Below are 9,393 nucleotides of genomic sequence, written 5' to 3' on the forward strand. Positions count from 1 at the left end.
GATTTATCAAAGGCAGAATACTGTAAGTGTTGGCGTTAAAAAAGGTTTGTGCCAGGTGGGTTCCCAGGATATTGACAGTGGCTCACAAAGAAACAAGAAAAACGGTATGCAGCGAACTTTTGGAACAGTACGAGAATGGTGGAGATGAATTTCTTGGAAGAATTGTGACAGGTGATGAAACGTGGCTCCATCATTTTTCACCAGAGACGAAGAGGCAATCAATGCCGGGTACGTTTGCGTGATAGATTATATGGGCTGATTTCAAATTGCGATTCACACGCTCCACGAACGAAGCTTTTGGGGTTAATAAGCACTCCGTCTTCAGGCCACAAGTGGCCCATCGAGACCATCCGACCGCCGTGTCATCATCAGGTGAGGATGCGGATAGGAGGTGCGCGTGGTCAGCACACCGCTCTCCTGGTCGTTATGACGGTTCTCCTTGACCAAAGCCGCTACTATTCGGTCGAGTAGCTCCTCAATTGGCATCACGAGGCTGAGTGCACCCCGAAAAATGGCAACAGCGCATGGCGGCCCAGATGGTCACCCATCCAAGTGCCGGCCACGCCAGACAATGCTTAACTTCGGTGATCTGACGGGAACCGGTGTATCCACTGCGGCAAGGCCGTTGCCTTGGGGTAATAAGGGGTGGTTGCAATATGTCTGATGCCCTGCCCGAAGCACAATCCTTTAAATCTTTTCGAAGTAAAGGCAGGGGCATTGTCACTAAGACCTTGGGTGGACCAAACAACGACATCATATGGGACAGTTGCTGAACTGCTGAACAGTAATGTCCGTCGTGACCCCTCCCCCCCCCCCCCCCCCCCGCCCCCTTGTCAGGAATAACGAACAAAGTCTAGTCAAAGCATCGACTATTACCAGGATATACCTATGGCCCTGTTTAGTACGAGACAAAGGACCAATATAATCGATGAATACCTTGTCTAAAACCGAGCGAGGTGGCGCAGTGGTTAGAACATTGGACTCGCATTCGGGAGGACTACGGTTCAATCCCGCGTCCGGCCATCCTGATTTAATTTTTCCATCATTTCCCTAAATCGCTCCAGGCAAATGCCGGGATGGTTCCTTTGAAAGGGCACGGCCGACATCCTTCCCCGTCCTTCCCTAATCCGATGAGACCGATGACCTCGCTGTTTGGTCTCTTCCCCCAAACAACCCAACCCAACCTTGTCTAAAGGGTATTCTTCCCTACATGACTGGGTGAGTCCTTTCTGGGGCCCCAGAATCAGGCTTAGCCTTCTTGCATAAGTGACATTGTGCTATAACACGTCGTATGTCACTATATAACGATGGCTAGTAGAATTTCTCGCGGACCTTGGCCAAGGTCTTAACCCTTTCGTGGACAAACTTATTGAGCAGTTTTTTTAATGAATGGAGAGCAGATAGTAGTTAACAGATAGGTATATTTATCATACAGAATATCAAATTTGCTCCAACTGTGATAGTGAGGTCACACTACAAGGTGGGAAGTATTCTTCCCACTGCCCTTCCTTGGAGTTAAATGACAAAAACAACTTTTTCAATATATGTCATATTTATTTGATAAATTTACTTCTCTTGTTAAAATGATTGTTCAGAATTACTTGCCATGAAATTTTCTGAAATATGGGTCTATGCAAAGTGGTATTTGACAATATGTACAAACACAGCGAGTGCTCCTTTCCGCAGGTTTGGTACTACAATGATGGCACGTCCAGTAGGTTTCTCCTAAAATGGGTTGATGCTCCCCTACAGCCACATGACGAAAATCTTCAGGTACTTTACCCCTTTTTGCCAGAAAGACACATTTTTTCCACGCCTTTTTTGGGATGAGAGGCCAGCGATCAGTTGTCTGGCTAGATGGATCCTGTATGTGAGCTGATCATGCTGTCCACTTTCTCTTTTACTTATTTTCCACAGGATAAAACTGTTCACTGCAGCAGCGTCCACCAGGAAATAAAATATTCTGTGCCACCATTCTACGGAACGTCTGCCAATAGCACATCTTTCTCGTAATTGATCAAATTTATCGACACCACCTATTATTTTGTTGCATTCTGCCACAACTTCAGGACAAGATATCTCTGTATTAGTACCATCCTTGTTTTTCCTTTTCACTGTGGCTGTTTCTCATGGGTCATGAATAATTGAGGATAGGAAAGTGACTGGACGGTTATCCATCTATTTTACTGCAGAAATGGCTCCTTTTGTTTCAAACTGGAATCCTCCTCGTTCCAATTTTACGTTTTCCTCCATAAATTTTGGGAAATCAAAAGTATTTACCTTATACTATAGCTTTGAGGAAACAATCACAAAATGTCACGCAAACAGCACTGAAAGGTTCCTCTACAGAGCAACCCTCAGCTATACAATGCCTCTGCGCGAAGGTACAGCAAGAACGGCGGGAACTTTCGATTGGAAGTAGCTCCCTATACTGTTCACTAGATGGTAGCACCGTACCAGAGGTGGGAACTGTGAATCCCACTTGGCTAGGAGCGAGTTCATTGTAGTGGGAAGCATGTTTCCCACGGCTCACGAAAGGGTTAAATAGACCAAGGTGTCCGCCAACCACCGAATTATGGAAATATCAGAATATGAGCGGGACAAATTCAGCAGGCAAACAAATTTTGCAGTCGGAACATGTGCCCGCCTGTTTGCACAGGACACCCTCCTTAAGCAATAGTCTTTCATGGTTTGCCCAGCAATCAATTTTTCTCTAATAACGCCCCACAAGGTGTCCTGAGACAGTTACTCCCTTAAATCAGCGAACAGGCCAGGCAGCTCTGCCAACACAACGTTACTGGACGATATGCCCTCCCCGAGGTCACTCGGATCTTTACTTTCTTCCGAAAACATGCGGCTGAGAGCATCAGCCACTGAGTCCTCTGAACCTGAAGTGATCTTGACTTCGAATTGACAGGCGGAAATGCGGACCGTCACACCGGCAGTAAGAACCGTCTTTCTAGGCCTGGCCAACACCCAATTCAGGGCCTAATTGTCTGTCTCTAGCAGGATTTTTTTTTATGTTCCAGGCAAATAAAACGGTCAACGCGTCATACTCGTACACCGACTACATCTACATCTACATCTACATTCATACTCCGCAAGCCACCCAACGGTGTGTGGCGGAGGGCACTTTACGTGCCACTGTCATTACCTCCCTTTCCTGTTCCAGTCGCGTATGGTTCGCGGGAACGACTGTATGAAAGCCTCTGTGCGCGCTCTAATCTAATTTTACATTCGTGATCTCCTCGGGAGGTATAAGTAGGGGGAAGCAATATATTCGATACCTCGTCCAGAAACGCACCCTCTCGAAACCTGGCGAGCAAGCTACACCGCGATGCAGAGCGCCTCTCTTGCAGAGTCTGCCACTTGAGTTTGATAATCATCTCCGTAACGCTATCACGGTTACCAAATAACCCTGTGACGAAACGCGCCGCTCTTCTTTGGATCTTCTCTATCTCCTCTGTCAACCCGATCTGGTACGGATCCCACACTGATGAGCAATACTCAAGTATAGGTCGAAAGAGCGTTTTGTAAGCCACCTCCTTTGTTGATGGACTACATTTTCTAAGGACTCTCCCAATGAATCTCAACCTGGTACCCGCCTTACCAACAATTAATTTTATATGATCATTCCACTTCAAATCGTTCCGCACGCATACTCCCAGATATTTTACAGAAGTAACTGCTACCAGTGTTTGTTCCGCTATCATATAATCATACAATAAAGGATCCTTCTTTCTATGTATTCGCAATACATTACATGTGTCTATGTTAAGGGTCAGTTGCCACTCCCTGTACCAAGTGCCTATCCGCTGCAGATCTTCCTGCATTTCGCTACAATTTTCTAATGCTGCAACTTCTCTGTATACTACAGCATCATCCGCGAAAAGCCGCATGGAACTTCCGACACTATCTACTAGGTCATTTATATATATTGTGAAAAGCATGGTCCCATAACACTACCCTGTGGCACACCAGAGGTTACTTTAACGTCTGTAGACGTCTCTCCGTTGATAACAACATGCTGTGTTCTGTTTGCTAAAAACTCTTCAATCCAGCCACACAGCTGGTCTGATATTCCGTAGGCTCTTACTTTGTTTATCAGGCGACAGTGCGGAACTGTATCGAACGCCTTCCGGAAGTCAAGAAAAATAGCATCTACCTGGGAGCCTGTATCTATTATTTTCTGTTAAGCTCGGCTCCCGGTAAACGACGAGATGCGAACGCCAAAGGGCGTCTCTCTCCCTCGGATTCCTGCAGTAAGACTGCTGCCATCCCGCCATCACAGGCGTCAGTTTGAAGGACAAAGGTGGCATTAAAATCCGGGATAGCCAAGACCGGCGGATTAGGAATGGCAAATTTTATGGTCTAATGGTTCAAATGGCTCTGAGCACTATGAGACTTAACATCTGAGATCATCAGTCCCCTAGACTTAGAACTACTTAAACCTAACTAACCTGCCCAAGGCAGGATTCGAACCTGCGACCTTAGCAGCAGTGCGGTTCCAGACTGAAGCGCCTAGAACCGCTCGGCCACAACGGCCGGCTTTTATGGTCGCAAACGCCGCCTGTTGGCTGTCACCCCAAGAAAACTTGCGCCTCTTCCTGCGTAAGTCGTTCAAAGGGGCGGCGATCTGCGCAAAGTTAGAATTAAACTTGCGAAAAGAATTTGCCATTCCTACAAAACGAATTCACAATGTTGGCCACAATACCACTTCTGCTAATTGTATCCCAGATCTTTAATACGCATGTTTTGAGTATGGTTGTGGGCCAACCGAAAGCGATAATTAGCAAACTTTTAATTTATTTTGTATTGCGATGAAGACTACTAAAACTTTAACAAAATCGTGAGCATTCGAGCTGCCCTTCTCAGTATACGCGCAACATCTCTTATTATTACTATCTGATAGAAGTCCAACACACTTGATCAGTATTATAGGACGGGTAGTACGAGTGATTGTAAACTATCTCTTTGCAATGAATGCCTGTCTGCCTCCTGCTTCTCTTAGGATTGAGTCTATCTGGCCGTTACGTTTCAAATCCCTACAAAGTTTTACACCCATTTATTTCTATGATTTGTATGATTTAGCAAAAAAAATGGTTCAAATGGTTCTGAACACTATGGGACTTAACATCTGAGGTCATCAGTCCCCTAGAACTTAGAACTACTTAAACCTATCGAACCTAAGGGCATCACAGACATCCATGACCGAGGCAGGATTCGAACCTGCGACCGTAGCGGTCGCGCGGTTCCAGACTGTAGCGCCTAGAACCTATGATTTTGCAAAAAAAAAAAAAAAAAAAAAGTGTGTGAAATCTTATGGGACTTAACTGCTAAGGTCATCAGTCCCTAAGCTTACACACTACTTAACCTAAATTATCCTAAGGACAAACACACACACACATGGTTTAAGACGCTGCAGTTACGGACTGTGCGGCTGGTCCTGGCGGAGGTTCGAGTCCTCCCTGGGGCATGGGTGTGTGTGTTTGTCCTTAGGATAATTTAGGTTAAGTAGCGTGTAAGCTTAGGGACTGATGACCTTAGCAGTTAAGTCCCATAAGATTTCACACACACACACACACACACACACACACACACACACACACACACACACCCATGCCCGAGGGAGGACTCAAACCTCTTCCGGGACCAGCCGCACAGTCCATGACTGCAGCGCCTTAGACCGCTCGGCTAATCCCGCGTGGCATGATTTTGCAGATTACAACTATAAGTCACTGATATTGTAGAGATAACATACGTTTTCCCGTCTTGTGAAGTGCTAAATTATACGTTTGCTAACATTTAAAGTAAGTGACCAATCTTTGCACACTTTAAAACCTGACTGAATATTTGTGCAGCTTCTTCCAGACATTACTTTACTCCAAATAGCTGAATGATCTGCCAAAAGTGTGAAGTTACTATTAACATTATCTGCAAGGCCGTTAATGTACGAGGACGAGCTGAAAGGTAATCCCTCCGAATTTTTTATGTGAAGACTCTTAAATCTATTTAAATCGAACAAACGTTATTAATATTCTGTACCTTAATTCTCGGTACATTTAGTCTCCCTAGCGACGAACATATTTCTCCAAACGAGAGACCGGTTTGTTGATACCGTCACTGTACGAGGGTCACTCCAAAAGAAATGCACACTATTTTTTTTAAATCCATCTTTTATTGTACGTCTCTGAAAGTTTTACAGTCTGTAGATACATCATTTAGGAACAATATTAACATTTCTCCACATAATTTCCATCCCTCTCAACTGCTTTACGCCATCTTGGAACCAGCGCCTGTATACCCGCACGGTAAAATTCTGGACCAACCTGTTGGAACCACTGTTTGGCAGCGTGCTGAAGGGAGTCATCATCTTGAAACCTTGTTCCACGAACAGAGTCTTTCAGCTTCCCAAAGAAATGATAGTCACATGGAGATAAGTCAGGACTGTAAGGCGGGAGTTTGAGTGTTGTTCATCCGAGTTTTGTGATCGCTTCCATGGTTTTTGACTGACATAGGGCCGCGCATTGTCGTGCAACAGCAAAACATCCTGCTTTCGCCGATGTGGTCGAACACGACTCAGTCAAGTTTCTTCGGTGTCGTCACATAGGCATCAGGATTTGTGGTGGTTCCACTTGGCACGATGTCCACAAGCAAGAGTCCTTCGGAAACGAAAAACACCGTAGCCATAACTCTTCCAGCAGAAGGTGTGGTTTTGAATTGTTTTTTCTTGGATGAATTTGCATGATGCCACTCCATTGATTGCCTCTTCGTCTCTGGTGAAAAATGATGGAGCCATGTTTCATCACCTGTCACAATTCTTCCAAGAAATTCATCTCCACCATTCTCGTACTGTTCCAAAAGTTCGCTGCATACCGGTTTTCTTGTTTCTTTGTGAGCCACTGTCAACATCCTGGGAACCCACCTGGCACAAGCCTTTTTCAACGCCAACACTTTCAGTATTCTGTAAACACTTCCCTCCCCTATCCCAACGTAGCGTAACAATTCATTCACTTTGATGTGTCTGTCAGCAGTCACCAATTCGTTAACTCTCTGCACATTGTCTGGAGTGTGTGCAGTACGAGGCCTGCCGCTGCGAGGACAATCCTCAATGTTGCCGTGCCAGCTTTCATCACGTAACCTGCTTGCCCACCGACTAACTGTACTGCGATCGACAGCAGCATCTCCGTACACCTTTTTCGACCTCTTGTGGATGTTTCCCACTGTCTCGTTTTCACAGCACAGGAATTCTATGACAGCACGTCGCTTCTGACGAACGTCAAGTGTAGCAGCCATCTTGAAGACATGCTGCGACGGCGCAACTCACGGGAACAGGTTGAACTAAGTTTGAAAACAAGCGGGAAGGATGCATGTAGACACTGTAAAACCTTCACACATGCAGAATGAAAACTGTATTTTTACAAAAATAGTGGGCATTTCTGTTGGAGTGACCCTAGTATATTGGTTGAGTTTGTTGATGGAGAAACGATCTCACCTCTGTTTGCATCGCTTCATCGCTAACAAATTGAAGTGCTAGAAAGTATTGTTTAAGATTAGGACTCAGATGGAAATCGGATGGTGCCAAGCCGGAACTGTATGGAGGGTGATCGATGACGGTTAGCCCGAGGCGTTGCAGCGCTGGTGAGCGGTCTGGCATTATCTAGTTGAAGGAGAGGTTGCTGCATGAGTGGACGAACTCTTCGAATTCGTGCTTTTGAGTTTTCAGAGCGTGTCGCAGTACCTTTCAGAGACTGTGGTGGTGCCTTTAGGCGCAAATTGCAAATGCAGCACAGCTTGAACTTTGAGGTAAGACAACAGCACTGTACATCTACGAGGTTAGTCCCAAAAGTAAGGTCTCCTCTTTTTTTCTTTTATAAGTGCATAGACCTGTTTATTTCTACAATGGTTTACATCAGTTCACAGCTTGAACATGTAGCTATTTTTCGACATAATCATTCCTGTCGATGCATTTTTGTAGACGCTGTGGCAGTTTTTGTATGCCCATGTCATACCAGTTCCCCGCCATGCTGATCAGAAAGTTATGAACCTCTTCTTTCACCTCGTCGTCGGAACTGAATCGCTTCCCGGCCAAATGTTCTTTTAACCTAAAGAACAGATGATAGTCACTGGGCGCCAAGTCAGGACTATATGGTCGGTGGGTGATTATGTTCCACTGAAACTGTTGCCGGAGAGCAACGGTTTGCAGAACGATGTGTGGGCGAGCGTTGTCATGGAGAATGTGTACCCCCTTGCTCAACATTCCCCTTCTTCGGTTCTGAATTGCCCGTTCTTCAGAGTCTCACAGTACCTGTCAGCTGGCCAGAATGGCCGTGCGGTTCCAGGCGCTACAGTCTGGAACCGCGCGACCGCTACGGTCGCAGGTTCGAATCCTGCCTCGGGCATGGATGTGTGTGATGTCTTTAGGTTAGTTAGGTTTAAGTAGTTCTAAGTTATAGGGGGCTGATGACCTCAGAAGTTAAGTCCCATAGTGCTCAGAGCCATTTGAACCATTTGAAGTAACTGTCACCGTCAATTGTGGTCCCAGTGGGCATAAAGTCGACCAACAGTACCCCATTCGGATCCCAAAAAAACGGTTGTCATGACTTTACCGGCAGACTGTGTTTGTTTGAATTTCCGCGGCTTTGGCGAAGAAGGATACCGCCACTGGCGTGATTGTTGCTTTGACTCAGGTGTAAAATGGTATGTCCAGGTTTCGTCACCCGTGACATTTGAGTCCAGAAAGTTGTCCTGTTCAGTTGCAAGGCAGTGAAGAAATGCGCGGGAAGCATCGAATCGTTGCCGCATGTGGTCCTCAGTCAGCACGCGTGGCACCCATCTTGCGCACACCTTCCGGTAGTTCAATGTTTGCGTTAAAATTCTGTGAGCGGTGCTTCGGGAAACCTCAGGAACTAACGTGCAGAGATCATCCAGGGCGATCCGCTGATCTTTACGCACGCTTTGCTCAACCTTCAACACTGTCTCCTCAGAAACTGACGGTCTCCTGCTGCTTTGTTCGTCGTGAATTTCGGTCTGACCAGCTGCAAACTCTCTACACCACTTACGAACATTTTTGACATCCATGCACAACTCACCATACACTTCCGTCAATTGGCGATGGATTTCAATCGGCGCAGTGCCCTTTGCGTTCAAAAACCGAATAACTGCGCGCAGTTCGCTCTTGGCGGCAACATCCAACGGAAGCTCCATTCTCGACGGCTGCCAAGCCAAGACTGAGCGCCTCAGCGCGGCAGGCGCATGTTTACACACAGCGTGTGAAGCACTCTCCATAACAGTGTGACCAACTCCCACACAAACAGAGTTCTGTACTTATAAAAAAAATAGGAGACCTTGCTTTTGGGATTATCCTCGTAATTTGTCGAAATGATTATTGTC

At 46.1% G+C, this 9,393-nt stretch overlaps 1 pseudogene; it reads right to left on the reverse strand.

The window, feature by feature from the left end:
• Positions 1–512: 512 nt before the first annotated feature.
• On the reverse strand, positions 513–630 carry LOC126110066 (5S ribosomal RNA; annotated as a pseudogene).
• Positions 631–9,393: the final 8,763 nt, after the last annotated feature.

The sequence above is a fragment of the Schistocerca cancellata genome, chromosome 12, assembly GCF_023864275.1.
Source record: "Schistocerca cancellata isolate TAMUIC-IGC-003103 chromosome 12, iqSchCanc2.1, whole genome shotgun sequence".
In the NCBI taxonomy this organism is placed as follows: domain Eukaryota; kingdom Metazoa; phylum Arthropoda; class Insecta; order Orthoptera; family Acrididae; genus Schistocerca; species Schistocerca cancellata.